The 15082-nt window shown below is 43.9% G+C and overlaps 1 protein-coding gene and 1 long non-coding RNA gene across 3 annotated transcripts in view; one reads left to right on the top strand and one right to left on the bottom strand.

The window, feature by feature from the left end:
• The window catches only part of MAML2 (mastermind like transcriptional coactivator 2), a 343366-nt gene that overhangs the window by 185422 nt on the left and 142862 nt on the right, over positions 1-15082 (bottom strand). The window lies entirely within an intron of this gene.
• On the top strand, positions 5990-7936 carry LOC140698927 (uncharacterized). Its single transcript, XR_012076939.1, has 2 exons — positions 5990-6175; positions 7709-7936. It is a non-coding gene; the product is annotated as an uncharacterized lncRNA (long non-coding RNA).

Raw genomic sequence — 15082 nt, 5'->3', positions numbered from 1 at the left:
CAATGTCTCAAAGCCCAGTACAAAGAGTCAAATCAGAGTTGGAGACAGAGTGATGGTAGAAACCAAATAACGAATGGCAGATGCCAAAGGATGGGGGTGATTAAAAATAATCGGGAACTAGGGAGGGGACAGGAAGTTGGGCATCTTTAGAGGTAGGGTGTCTCTACGGAAGGCCCTTGCCTACATCCTCCAGCTTCAACTCTGTCTGTCAGAAGTGAGGCAGGAGGGAAGGAGGCAGGGCATAACCTTTAAAAGAATGACACAGCAATTAGCACCAAGATGGCGGAAGATTCAGCTCCCAGTAGACCTTAAGCTTCATTATACATTCACTGTAATACGAAAGCTGCTAAATGGCCCTCCCACAGTTTCAAGGCTGATCATAAAAGGTCAAAAAGTGGGTATGGCCCAATTCCTGGGAACCCCAGCCCCTTCCTCAAAGTAGCTGGAGTAATCTTCCCACTTGTCAGTGTATGAAGTTATCAAGCTCATACAAGCTAACAACCCTGCACTTCGTGGCCTGTCTCTTGCTTTTTGAGAAAGTTCACACTCTGTCTATGGAGTGCGTATCTACTTTTACCTTAAACTAATTACCCATCCCCACCCTCGTGGCCTCTCTGGCCTTCTGAGACGGCCTACACTTGGTCTATGGAGTGTGTATCTCTCTGAGTAAATCTACCTTCGCCCTACTGTGGCTCACTCTTGAATTCTTTCCTGAGTGAAGCCAAGGACCTTCACTTGGCAGGGCGCATCCCAGGGACTCGCCTGCGATCTGGGACATGGCCATCCTCTCACACCCCATTTTTCCCTGTATCAGAAGGAAGAGGAGGACTGGTGTACTAACCCCTGAATCTGACAACTCCAGCTAGATCGCCACTTCCTTCACAGCAGGACCATACCTTCTGTATCTCTGGTATTCCAACAGTAACTTCCCATGAAGCCTCACAGAGAGAGAGAGAGACAGGGGTAGTAAGCAATGATTTGACTAAAACACAAAGCACAACATATTCTAATAAACAGGGCAGAGACCTTCATCCTTTTTGTACACTGATGTAGCCCAGAAGTCCAGACTTGTGCTTGTCACATGACTGGTGCTCCATAAACATTTGAGTGAATAAATGCATTTTTCAGACCTCACGGCAGGCCGTTGTCTCTGTGGCCAGAGCTGATTATCATTTCCGAATAGTGTTTTCAATTAAGCCTCATCAAGGTAACTAATGGCTCATCCACAAGGCAAAAGGAGACGATAAACCTTAATCCAGGCACATTCATCACGTGGTAAAGTACACCAGTGGCGCGACTGGTAGCGTTCTGAGGGTCTCCTACGTGGGTGACTTTTGCACTCATTTCTGAAGCAAGATAAACAATTCCTTTAGCAAGAAGTACATGAGTTACAGGAGCAAGTGGACAGCTACTGTCTTCAAACTGGCCTCTGCTCATGTCCTGAGAAGGGAAGCTCTGTATCTGTTAGACCACGATGACCACATTTCAAAATTTAGGGGAACCTCCCCCTCTCAAGCCGTGCGTTTTCATTCTCAAATATGACCCTTAAAAACAATGACATGAAAACACAATACTGGTAGTGGAGTAAGTTTCACATGAAGCAGTGTATGTGTTAGAAAGTATTTACAATACCAGAAAGTGTGGGTTTACACTTCACTTACCCTGCTACGATGGTCCGTGAATTAACTCAGCTGGTTTTAATAATTTTTTTAAGTGGTGGGAATATCTTTTTGTGTGTACATTATGGAATGAGAGGCTCTTGCAACAAAAATTTAACACCAGCGAAAGCACATGTGTACAAATGGAAAAACACGAGTAATTCCCTTTCATATGTTTTCCAGCCTCTCCATGTGCAGAACGTAGAACATCACGAGCCGAATGGGGGCCAAAGTATGAATGGTGGACATCCTTTTAATGGGCATCCTTTGTGCCAATTGCCATGGACGATAAGATTCTATTTCCTTTCTAACATTCTTCCCCTCCTTTCACTCCAGCGCAATAATTTCTGGCATTTACAAGCCATCTCTTGCCAGCGAACCTGCCACACCTCCTCCCCCTTCGCAGAGAGGCTCTGGAATCCAGGGGGCTGTTGAGAAGATGGGTTCCAGAGCCCTTGGACACAGACTGCAGCTATCAGCCACAAACTGTCTTGGAGGAAATGGCTCACCACCAAAGCAAGAGAGATGAACGGAGAGGATAACTTTTTATCTTTGTCCTATGACATTCAGGAAGCAAGAGAGAAGAAAAAGCATTCTAATGAAAATGGTCTTGGAAATAAGAAACCAGAGGGAGCAGCTGGTTTTCAGTGGGACAAAATTACATTTGTAACAGGTTGAGTTTGAGGAGACCGGGAAGCCCTGGAGATAAAGGACTAGCGCTCAGGGACGAAATCCAGTCTGGCCTGGAGTAGCTAAGGTATAGAGAGCCATCTGCACAGAGGGGGTTAGAAAAGAGCTGAGACTAAACTTTCTGGGCCACTTGAATCTAAGAGGTGACATGAAGAAGACTATTCAATCAAGGGGGCAGAAGGATTCATGCAAGGAAGAGGAAGAGGACCAGCTCCTTGAATGCCACCAAGCCATAGGGAGAAGGAATCTCAGGAAGCAAGAAAGCTGATCATCAGCAATGCCAAAGACTGCAGAGATGTTGAGAACTTACACAGAGAGGCTTTCTAGCCTTCTGCTCTCCTCCCAAATCATCATCTGCTCCTCACTTGATCTCCAGTTCCTGCTGGAATAGGGAAGAACAAATCTGACTCTATATTAGATCTGTTGCTTTAGGTCTAACCCTGTGCTCTGTTTCCTGTGCTGAGTCATGCTGGTTCTGCACTTTTTGTAAAAGAATGTTGCCTATAGCCTGAAATACACAGGAGAGCCCATTCTCAAGGCTCTGACTTTTAATGGTAGAACACTTTCCCATTCATACAGAGATTAAAAGTTGCAGAACAGAGAATAAGATTTGTCTTGTTGGAGGTTTACAAGAACATCCTGACCTGACCCTAGGTGGACAGCTGCAAGAACAAAGGATTCTGACACCAAGAAGTCTGTAAGAGCCAACCACACCCCCTCCTCTTTTTAGTATGAAAGGAGCCTGAATTCTAACTTGGGGAAGATGGTTCTCCAGGACATTAGTCTGTCATCTTCTCGGTCCACTGGCTTTCTGAATAAAGCCGTTACTCCTTGTCCCAACACCTCATCTCCCATGGTGCAGTGAGCGTGAACAAGTTTGGACTCAGTAACACTGCCTCACTCCAATACTGTTCCGATTACAGCCTTGTGCCCTGAGAGGTGCAGAAGACAGAGAAATCTTGTCTTTTATATATTATGCTTTTGTGCTTTTATTTTTAGAAATGTGGCCATTTTATCATCTGCCTCTCTTTAGGATAAGGGGACAGAAGGAAACATTTGTGCTGTGTCTCCTGTATGCTAAGTGCTAAGTGGAGTGAACTGGTAATGAACACATCCACGCAGCAATGACTTAGGGAAAGGGAACAACAGAATTGCTGAGGCAGGAACGTGAGCCAACCAGGCCCTCCCATCCCAGTCCCTCCACATTGTGGAAGGGTCACACTGACCTCTCTTTTCCTTCATTCTGTAGGGTGAAAACTGCCCAGCTCACTCAGTTGTTGTGAGATCACAGAAGACCTAAAAGGCTGCATGAACAAAAGGCTCTCGGAGGGGGATGTCTGCCTCTTTTGTCCTGGAAGGGTCCTGCCAACTGTACATCCTCCAGGAAGACTTCCCCGGGACATGCCAGTTGATGTTAATTTCCCTCATCTGAAATTCCACAGTCAACATGGAGACAGCAATTATTTTTCTTTATTATTTCAGCGCCCTCTGAGTCTGATCTCCTGAGTGAAACAATATCTCCTTGAGAAGAGGGACTGCATCTTATGCTTGTGAGAGACCCACAAAGCCTAAAACACACTCAGTTGATAACCCGAATTAAATGTCTCGCGTGGCACCCAGGATAATTCAAATCTCTTGCTACTATTTCCCTCTGACAGTGGATTTGCTTTAAGGAGCACCTTCTTGACTTGGCCTTTGGCTAGAGTAATATTCTTGGAGCCCACAAGCCCTAAGGCATTGTTTTATAATTGCCATTCAGCGTTTCCAAGCACTCTGGGAAATGTGGGGCAAAGCAGCTCCTGCCTGGCACGTGTTGTACAAGCAACATGGAACAAAGCAACGAGGGAGAACTAGAGGGAAGGATGGCCCTGGCTCCTGGGGCTGACAACTTCTTAATCCATGCCTTCTAATAATTACCACAGAGGAATATTTATTTTAAGCATCTTGCATGTACCTTCATTTCTTCCTCTACTGCTTGCTTTGTGACCCAGAAAATTTTACCATCCTTGCAAGAATAAAGGAGTGTCAGGTTTTCTTGCAGTAGAGATGCTATTCCTCATTAGAGGAAATGGAAATCAAATTAAACTTTGTTCTGCAATTTAAAAACATATCTCAAATGCAAGCCAACAAAAATTTCCCTGGCTCTAGTTGATTTTTTTTTTTTAATGGTGTGCAAAGCAAACTACCAGGGTAGCTCCTGGTTGCACAGACCCTACGGGGATCCACAGACCTTGTCAAAAGCTGGAGATAAAGGGAAAGATCTGGGCTTTACATTGTTTGCCTCCACATTAGCGCTATTTGCCCTTAACACACCAAGGAAGTGGAAAGCCAGTTTCTTATGCCTATGCCACTGTTTTCTAAAATCTCAGTTTTATAACTTACCTATTGTGAATGCAAAAAGATATGCTGCCCCCAATTGCCATGGCACACATTTGCATGGGAGAAAGAAAATGCCTCAATTTGCATCATGCTTTATTATTTAGAACACAGACTCACTGGCATGATCTCCTATAATCCATATAACTACCGTGTGAGGTAGCCTGACCCAAATATTACAGACGAAGGTGAAGTTCAAAGATACTAAGTCATTTGCCCAAAGTCATGCAGAAGGTCAGTGTCAAAGCCAGGACTTAAAGGGTGGTTAAATTTCCTGGCAAGCCCACATTTAGCCCTATGATATAAGGAACTTAATATTTGTTGTAATTCATAGTTCTGGAAAGATACATTTGAAAGTTTAAGTCATGGTAAAAATGAATAAGCTATCAATTACTGAATGTTGACCTTATGCTAGATACTATATTAGGTGATTTACAAACGTTATTATATTAAATCTTAACAAAGAGACTGAGCAAAAATTAGTGTCTTAGGGAGTAAGGCAGGGGGCTCATCTTGAGGTAGGAAAGAGCTAAGGTGCCCAGGATCTAGTCTGGGGTGCTGTTCATGGTCAGTGGAAAAGAATTCTTTTGGGTGGGGCACAAAGTTTTTTTTTTTTAATTGAATGATGGTTGATTTACAATGTTGTGTTAGTCTCTGGTGTACAGCATAGTGATTCAGTTATACACATATATACATTCTTTTTCATATTCTCTGTCATTATAGGTTACTACAAGATACTGAATATAGTTCCCTGTGCTATGGGGCTGTGTTGTTTATCTGTTTTATATACAGTAGTGTGCATCTCCAAATCCCAAACTCCCAATTTATCCCTCCCCTTCCTTTCCCCCTTGGTAACTTTGTAAGTTTGTTTTCCATGTCTGTGAGTCTGATTCTGTTTTGTAAAGAAGTTCGTTTGTGTAATTTTTTTAGATTCTACATATAAGGGATATCATATGGTATGTGTCTTTTTCTGGCTTACTTCACTTAGTATGATAATCTCTCGGTCCATCCATGTTGCTGCAATGGTATTATTTCATTCTTTTTTATGGCTGAGTAGTATTCCATTGTATAAATATGTCACAACTTTATCCTGTCATCTGTCTATGGACATTTAGGTTGCTTCCATGTCTTGGCTATTGTAAACAGGGGCACTCTAAAAGTCTCAGGTCCATCTCTGGTCCTATGAGGGGTCTATGAGAAGACTGAAAAAGTGAGGTCACCTCGTTGTCATGGAGCTGTATTATGATGATTGAGGGGGGGCATCACTGGCTCCTCATTAAAGCCATCAGGCGGTGGGAAGGAAGTAGTTCTGCTACTTAAGGGCCAGATGAATATAGCCAGTCCCTTTAATCCTTCCAGAGTTTAAAGGGGTCTTGGAGAGTTTGGATGAAGCGATACGATGGATGGGAGCTCAAAACCAAAGACTGTTTTCCTGACTGACAGGCCACCAGGTAGGGGAAGTCATGACTGAGCACACCAGATGCCAAGCACTATCGTAGGCGCTAAAAATATAGAGGTAAAAAGGAAAAAATACTCCTGCCTTTATAGGACTGATTGTCTCATGGGGAACAAATATACCCTTTATGGTCCTATTTCAGGCCACAGTGGCCTGAGGAAGCCAGAGTTACATACATAAAACCGACATGGAAATACATCAGGCAAATGCCACTTTACCAAAGTCTCTCCAGATATACTGTTGCTGTAACTCTTAATTGAACCATAAAAGTGTAGCCGCCGCCTAACGGCACCGTGTACTCAGTTTCTAGAGTTCAATTGTCACTGGCAGGAGGCCCTTTGAGGATTATGAATCATTACCTACACCATGTTATTAAATGGGAAAAATATGTTATAATAGAATGGGACTGTCAATTTTCAGGGGCATTAGAGTCCCCGGGGAACTGCACTGCATCACAACAGGACAGGGGTGACACAGGGAGCGAGGAAGGAAGGCAGGTGATATGTGACTTCAATTCTTTTCATGACTTACATGGTAATGAGACAGTTTTTTATCCAAAATAACATGAGAAGCATTTGCAGACAACTATCCAAATGACAGGCCACTGCCAAAATTACAAGGTATGTCAACGTTTAATGCTAAAAATCTGACAGTGCTGTGGGGGATGGGTCTTTACTTGGGGCTGAGCCTTTCTGGGCCATAAAAAATCTACACCTAGAAATACACCTTCCTTCTCAGGGAAGCGGTAAGGGGACTGAGTCTGCTTCTATTGTTTTCAAATACCTTTGTCTCTGATCTAAACATTTACCCTAAAATTATTAGCAACTCCAAGCCTATATTTAATCAAAAGAATATCCATGAAAGACAGAACATGGGGTGGGGGAGAAAGGGACATCTATGAGAGAAAATATAGCTTGGACATCATTCAGTTTTTCATGCTGGAATACACAGTGGTTTAAAAGTTGAATATCCTGAGATCACGGCTGTGTGTGTGTGTGTGTGTGTGTGTTTAAATAAGACCCTGCATCTGCGATACAATTTAAACCCTGATGAGATCTACAATTTTATATTCGCTAACTTAAAAAAATATAATAATATAGTGAACTATTAAAATAGCATTCCTTTATGGAAATCTTTTTTCTTTTCTCTTTTTTTTTTTTTTTGCTGACATGGTCAGGCTGAGACAGCAACATTTACAAAAACTGTGGGAAAACACAGTAAAAATGATTTTAAAAATAATGAAAGACATCCATGGGGCTGTACCTCTCTCTCAGACAGCTTTATAGGGGAGGATTCAAGACGTGGGCCCCGATTCTGTGGTAAACCGAGGCCAGAGGCCATGATGAGGACTTGGTTACACGTCAGTGGCTTGTTTTCCATGTCCATGGGGAGAGAGCAGGCGCCCAGCATCTGACTGCGTGAGGGCTGCCAGCCACCTCTCCGCAGTCACCCTGAGTGTGATCGGGAGGTGGAGCCAGGGATGGTATAAATGCGTCTGATCTGATGAGCTCAATTCTCCCCCCGCCAGCCTCTAGGGATGGCCTCAATGATGCTGCTTCACCAGCCACAGAGAAACATCAGTTAATCCCTGGCATAGATCAGGAGATGGCTGCAGAAGTGATGCCCTGTGAGGTGAAAAATGGAGCTGGACAGCCAATCTCCTAAAAGTAGCAACACCACAAGGAATCAGGGGATGTCACAAAAGCCAGCTGCAATCAAGCTTGATTGTGGTCAAAATAAAAACATACGCAGCTGAGGCACAGTATCTTATTCATCGTCACCAGTGTTCCAGGCGGTAGGTGTTAATTGTCTCCGGTGCTTCTCTGGGTCTGTCTGGTACCCGGTTTTGCTGCGAACTTGAACACGGATTAGATGCGGGGAAGAACAAAAGGATCAGGAGGATTTCTAGGCAACACAATCGCTAATAAAAATGACATGGCCATTGTGGGAAGAAGATAATGCTCTGTGGAATTCTAATTTTGACCCTCTTCTGCAAAAAAAAAAAAAAATCCAATTTTAATCACCACTGCCCAATGAAATGGTCATCCTTGTAGTGCTGCAGGCTGAACGCATGCCTGAGTTTGATTAGACAGACAGCATCCCGAGAAAGGGATTGTTCTGCTTTTGTCCCTGGGTGCTTAGGTCTGTGGGACTGTCTGTCAAGTTTGTATTATTCTGCCTGATGTTACATATCTGCCCAGCAACACAGCGCTGCCTGTTGTGACAATGACCTTACCTTCTAAACACCTTGCAAATGAAAAGTCCGATTCACTTGGGCTCATTATAACTAGACAGATCCTTCAATCCTAAGAGAGAGAGAGATCACTTGTCCTAAGGGAAGGATCTGAACAGATGTCACAGAAGCCAGAGAATGGTGAAAATATCCAGATGTCCAGGATCAAGTCACAATATCAAAGAGAGACTCTGTCCTCAGGGTCCCCGGCCTCCCCTCCTTAGTTCTTTACTCTCCAATCTCCTTCCTGATTTCTTTAACCCCCTTCCCCAAACTCTTAATAATCTCAAGGTTTCTGCTTCTTCCCACCCAAGCCTAAGTACAGGCAGGAATCTAACACGAGGAAGGGAATCGGATGTCTAGGAGTCAAACGCAGGCTCCCTCACTAGCCGCTTGTGACTCTGGACAAGTCACATTCCTGTTCCAGGACTCTACAGGTTGGATGATATTTCAGGCTATTTTGGCTGTAAAATAAAAATAAAATCCAAAAAGCCATCTCCCCCACCCCAGCCCATCTTAATCTATGCAGCATAGAAGGAATCCTGGGAAGCCATCAGGAGCCGAGGTGCTGGTTTTCTTTCCATTTCTCTCTCTTCTACGCCTCGTGGCGTCTCCAAGGACATCTTTTGTGTCTTTCCCGTTCTCCTCTCACTGCCAACTTGTCAGTTTCCTCAGAGAGAATAGCCACCTTGGGGCAGGTGGCCGTCTATGGCTAAATGAGATACTGGAATTGCTTTCCAGCATCGGGGGCTTCAGATAAGACCATCTGTCAGTATAAGAAAGTAGAGAAAGCTGGTTCCTGTGACCGCAGACATTTACACTCTCTCCAAGGTCCAGTCTGGAGCTCAGAATCTATGACTTTGAGGAATGAGGTTTTGGGGATAATACCCAGTAAGGGAAGGGTAGAAAATGCAGAAGTGCCTAAAAAGGTTTTGGAAGATCTGGTGTGGGAAGAAGTGCTATACAAGACGGAAAAGGGAAACTTCCAGAGGGGGTGACATATTGTATTTTTCTAAAAGGCTGCAGCAAGACCTCCCCTTCATGGGTCCTTCTGATGACGTGAGTTTGACACTCCTCCCCCCGAGAGGTGCAGTCTATGTGCCCCGCCCTCGTGTCAAGATCTGAGCCTATGACTGGTCCGGCCAACAGAGTGGAGGGGAACAGGTGCTCCGTGCCTCCCACGGCTGGGTTGCAAAGAAGACACAGCACCCACTTGGCTCTCTCTTTTGGGGTGCTCATGCCGGAAACCTAGCCACCATGTTGTGAGGGAGCCTAGGTCACAGCAAGCGGCCTCATGTAGGTGTTTTGGCTGACAGCTCCAAAAGCCAGCATCAACCACCAACCGTGTGCATGAGGGAGCCTACAGACCACTCCAGCCCTCCAGCCTGCAGGCCACTCCAGCTGAAGCCAAAGGTAGCCATCCCTTGCCTGAGCTCCACCAAAATTACAGGTGCCAGGGTAAAATACATGTCATTGTTTTAAGCCACCAAGTTTTGAGGTAATTTATGATACAGTTACAGTAAATGATGTTTCCACTGTCTGTGCTAAAATTTTGCCTAAGAAGAAGGCAGATGCACCCCAGAAAAACCACAAGTCTAGTGGTTGAGCACTGGGGTCCTGATAAGGCAGAAGCCCCTTAGCTACCACCTCGTTTTACCCTGTCAGTGTCCCCTCTATTAGGAGATATTTGGGAGTTGGCCACTCTCCCGATTAAGACGATGTTTACATAGTCTTACATGTTACAAAAACATAAAAATTCTACTTTTCTGCTAGACCTATACAAACATCAGCTAGCACATTTTGTGCAACTATGAAAATAAACAGAAAACCTTCCATTACTAGGAAAGCCTTTTTTTTTTTTACTTTCTTCTCTCTTTGTCCTGCCACCTTCCCCCCACCCTTGTTCCATCAAGCCTTTACAGTGTACTATTTGAAAATAAGCTTAAGATGCAAAAAATACAGCTTTTGGCCAAGTGTCAAGACAGACATGACACTTACAGATAACTATCATTAAAGCTGAAACTTACCTGCAGTGGTCTATGCACTGGCCAATGCGTGCTGACGGCCATCAGTGACCATCAAATCACAAACTGAAAAGAAACAGTAACACTATTTGGAAAAGGATACTTTTGTGAAATGTATGGTCTCTGATCAATTCTTTTCTCCATTTGTCCCCAGCCATCTTTTTTTTTCATACAGCATCACGAGTAACTACGAGCTAATTCAGCAAATCTTCCCTTATATTGTAAATTTCCCAGATCCAGGCTAGGACTGATCTATGCTCTCCTTAGTGTTTAGAATGTCTTTTTCTTTTTTTTTCTTTTCCCTAGTAGGTACACGGAAAAGAGACTTGCTAACTTTCAACAGACGTAGTAGAAAAATTGATCATAAATTGGAAGACTAAACCAAAAGTTCTAATTCTGCCCTTCTACTATATTTTTGGTGTGTGACTCTCTGAACCTCAGTTTCCACTTCTACGAAATAGACTCTAACATCTGTCCTACCTTCCTCCCGAGTTTTGGTTTGTTTATTTTATTAAATAGATATAAATGCACTCTAGAAAGTGTGATGTTCTGTAAGCATCAAAGCAATGCTTCTAAGGGTGAAATTAATCATCGTGGGTACTCCTAGTCCAGAGCCTTTTCCACTCGGCAAATATCTACTGGGGGCCTGGAGTGTGCTAGGCAGGTTGCTGGGTCCTGACCTGCATGGAAGCACGTTTCTTCCCTCCCCAGGTTTCCTTCCCCACTAAGTGACTTTCCATCTAACTGACACCATATACCTCTCTGTAGGATTGAACCGCAAAAGAGGGCATTGCTACTAGAAGCTAATTAACTTCAACTAACATTTGCTAAGCACAGACTATGGCTCGTTGGTTTCACTTATAATATTTCATTTAATCCTCATAAGAACCCCATTATGCGCCTGTCTTGAGAACTATCTTAAATAGAAAAGTTACGGTCAAAGCTGTTAAGTAGCTTGCCCCAAGCCGCCTCGCTAGCTGGAGGGCAGACGTGGGATTGAAACCTGGATCTTGCTCTAAGCCCATTCCGGGATGGTCTCTCTTGCTGGGGAAGGAATGGGGTGAGGGATCTCCTTACCTTCTACCAAAGGAACAGATTTTTTTTTTCATCATACCAGTCAATTATGGTGCAGCAAAAGGAAACTTTCCAGAAGCCCTTTCTTCTTCAACATCGTTTCTAGGGCTTTTATATTTAGCATATCTACTTACATCTTCCAAGGTCGTGAGCTTTGCCTTTCTTTTATTAACAGACTTTATTTCTAGAGCAATTTTAGGTTTACAGTAAAACTGCACAGAAATTACAAAGTTCTACATACCCCTCCCCTAATTTTGCATTGTTTATGCTATTATTTTTCACTACTTCTCTAACCCACTAAGCATGCTTTTCATAAATCCCTGTTGGACTTTTCACTGTTATTTTATCTTAACTGAAATCACCATACCCAGGATTTTGCTAGAGCTGCTAGTGGGATTCAGAAATAAATCTGTAAGTATGCTTTTTGGACAGACTGTGGAAAAGCTACCTGGAATACATGGAGGTCAAAAGTTTGCATCTGCACTCTCCAAAGCGGGGAGAGCCTGGCCGACTGTGCTTCCAGGGCCAACAATCCCCCAGGAGCAATGCTAGAAAAAAAATGCAAAACCAGTGGTAAAGGAGAAGATGTCAACACTTTATAATTCAGTGCCTGTGTTAAACCTTGAATTCCAAATGGAGTACAAGGGACTCTGAAGATAATCATTACTTTTCTATTTGTCCAACATTTCTAGGATTTTTAAACATTAAAAAAAGTGTTTCCAGGATTTGCTCTTTGGCACAAAATCCTTTGGAAGGGCTTTGGGACTTTCCCCCTGCGTCCAGTACAACTGTCGTGGGAAGATGTGGAGACACAGAGTCCACTCTATTGGTCCAACTGGCACCCAAATCCACTCAAGAAAGACTTAGAGTGCACTGATTTAAAATATCTCTTTGGGAGAGCGTATAGCTCAGTGGTAGAGTGCATGCCTAGCACACACAAGGTCCTGGGTTCAATTCCCAGTACCTTTGTTTAATCAATCAATCAATCATCAATCTAAAATTACATTCCTCCACTAAGAAAACAGAAGAGAAAAGAAAGAAGAAACAAAGGAAAAAATTAAGAAAAAGGAAACAAAAAATAAAATTTTAAAATTAAAAAAAAAAATCTCTTTGGTGTAGCAGTGAGGAGTGGTCCACAGAGGCTGAGCCGCTTTCCTCGGGGAGCTCCTCACTGCAGTGACAAAGCTCAGGTCAAGTCTGCGACGCTCCACTCTGTGGTCCACCTGCCTTGGGGACACCTGTTAACATGTGGTTTTTGGAAATAAAGGGTCCCTGGGAGGACTCAGCCTTCTAGAAAAGGAGCAGTGAAGTGTTGAAACCAGGGTGCTTTCTCTTGGTCAAACAGCTGTGGGCTGACCAGGTGTCCGGCCGCAGGTTTCTCTCCTTTTATAGCCTGTTTCCAACATGTTTGCACAGGTGCCAGCGGAAGAAGCGGCTGCCTTTCAGTAAGGCTCAGCCGTGTCCATGGGGGCTGAGCCCTGGGTCTTCCGCTGCTGTCAAGGAAATTACCCATGACCAGAGGAATGTTCACACCAATTCCTCAACCCTGCTCATTCCATCACTGCTACTGGTTTGGGGTCTAGATCAAAGTGCAGGCTCCCGGCATTGCTCGGGAACTGGCTGGAAAGGCAGACTCTCACACTCCGCCTCAGACCTACTGGATCAGAATCTGCATTTCAACCAGATTCAGGATTCATGTGCACGTTACAGTTTGAGAAGCCTCAATGTAGCAAACTCCCAAATTCCTCCCTTCTGGTAGATGGCACGATGTACTTTCTTACCTTAATAAGCAGCATCAGATACCTGCACGCTAGAGGAAATTACACAGCAATACAGCATAATGAGGTTATTGCGAAGTATAGATTCTGGGCTCCTGTCTTTTTCAGAACTTTAACTCTATGCCAAGAGAAGTGTATTTGGAATTTCCTTGACACTCAGTAGGTGCCCTAGAATAGCTGCATTTTAAATGGATGGAGTCAATAAATGAAGGAATGAGGGTATTAATGGAGCTTCACTTAAGAAATCACAGCTGATACTATCCCCTGGCTGCCTTGGAAGTAAATGCTTGAACTTCTAGGATCATTTATCCGAAGTGACTAGGAAGTTTCAAACAGCAGAGTCATGTCCGGGAAAGGGCCACTTACTACTGTTCTCCTCTGCTCTGTTACTTTTCACACCGGTCCAGCACTCCAGAAGAGGTTTTGCTCCTGACTCCCGCATTGTGCATACTGATGAACTGGGCTGGCATCTGGCCTGGCGCTCATGTGGCCGAGGTATCCTTGGCCTCTGGTTAAATGGAGTTGTCCCTCTGATGTTTCTGACTTGGCAAGGAGGCCTTAGTAACCAGAGTCATCAAGAATAGCACCCTGCTATTGACTCTTTGCTGGAAAGTGGGGAACACAGACCTCACTTGTATGAGAACGCTTAGGTTTAGTGAAAGCAACGAGGAAGTTGCCAAGTTTGTCCTTAGAAACAAGCATATGTCTGAAACCTTAGTTTTCTTTTTCTCAAGCTTTCCCCGAGTTGGGAGCTTACACACACAGATATGAGAGTCTGACTTAAGCTGTTCTGATCACCTTCCTAATTCAGCTTTACAAATCTGCTTTTGCTTCAAAAGAAAATAAAAAGCCAACAGATCTCCCCCACCCCCGCCGCATCTTTTTCTGAATCATCTAGATATTTAGGCAATCCTTCCCTTCCCTGGGGGGTGTGACTGAAGAATATTACTTTATTGACTCATAATTTAGAACTTCTGATGGGAAACCAGTCAACAGAGTAAATGGCTTTGGGGGGCGGGGGGAGGCCCACCAGCAAAGAGAGAGCAGATATTCTTATCATAGCAAGTGCAAGGAACAGGAATGAGGAGCCCTGACCGAAGGAAATGCCCCCGAAAATATCATGTCCTTTCCATGAACTCTGAGCCGTTTTTGACGAAGTCGTTTTTTTCTCCACGACGTGTAGTGCAAATGTGAGTGGTGCCCTGAGCTGCTCGAAGACTCGCGGTGTCTATGAGCGAGTGAAATCGTGTGTGGGAGGGACTGACAATGGAAATTTGGTGGTGAACACGGAGTGTGGGCAGAAGGAAAAAAAGCACATGTGAAACATCGCTGAAAGGAAGTGTCACAGGAAAAAGTTCTGAGGCAGCATTCTGCAGGGCTCATCAGAGCCGCATCAAAAGGACTGCGTGTTCGTTCATGTGAAAAAAAAATCCTACAAACAAATAAGCAAAAGATTTCAAGAGCCCAAAGAGAAACCATTCCTCTTTTAACTGAACTAACATTCCTGGAATTCAGTCACATCATATTAGCCAAGAGAAGATTCCAGTTCAGTGCTGGGGACTGGATTTTTTTCTACATCTGGTTCCACTCACGGAAATGACCACCTCTACACCCCTTATGCTCTTGACATATCTAGTTTAACAGAAGAGGTGATTTCCCTATTGGTGCCCTGAGGTTCGATTTGATGAGAGTTTGGTAATGCATATAAATGGATTTCCATCATACAATTAAAGCCAATAGGCCCTAATCGAGACTTCTTACTGAAATAGATTTAAAAGCAGAAAAATGAGCAG

This window comes from Vicugna pacos, chromosome 10, assembly GCF_048564905.1.
Source record: "Vicugna pacos chromosome 10, VicPac4, whole genome shotgun sequence".
Lineage (NCBI taxonomy): Eukaryota > Metazoa > Chordata > Mammalia > Artiodactyla > Camelidae > Vicugna > Vicugna pacos.
The sequence above is the reverse complement of the archived record's forward strand: the minus strand, read 5'-3'. Positions and strand labels throughout refer to the sequence as shown.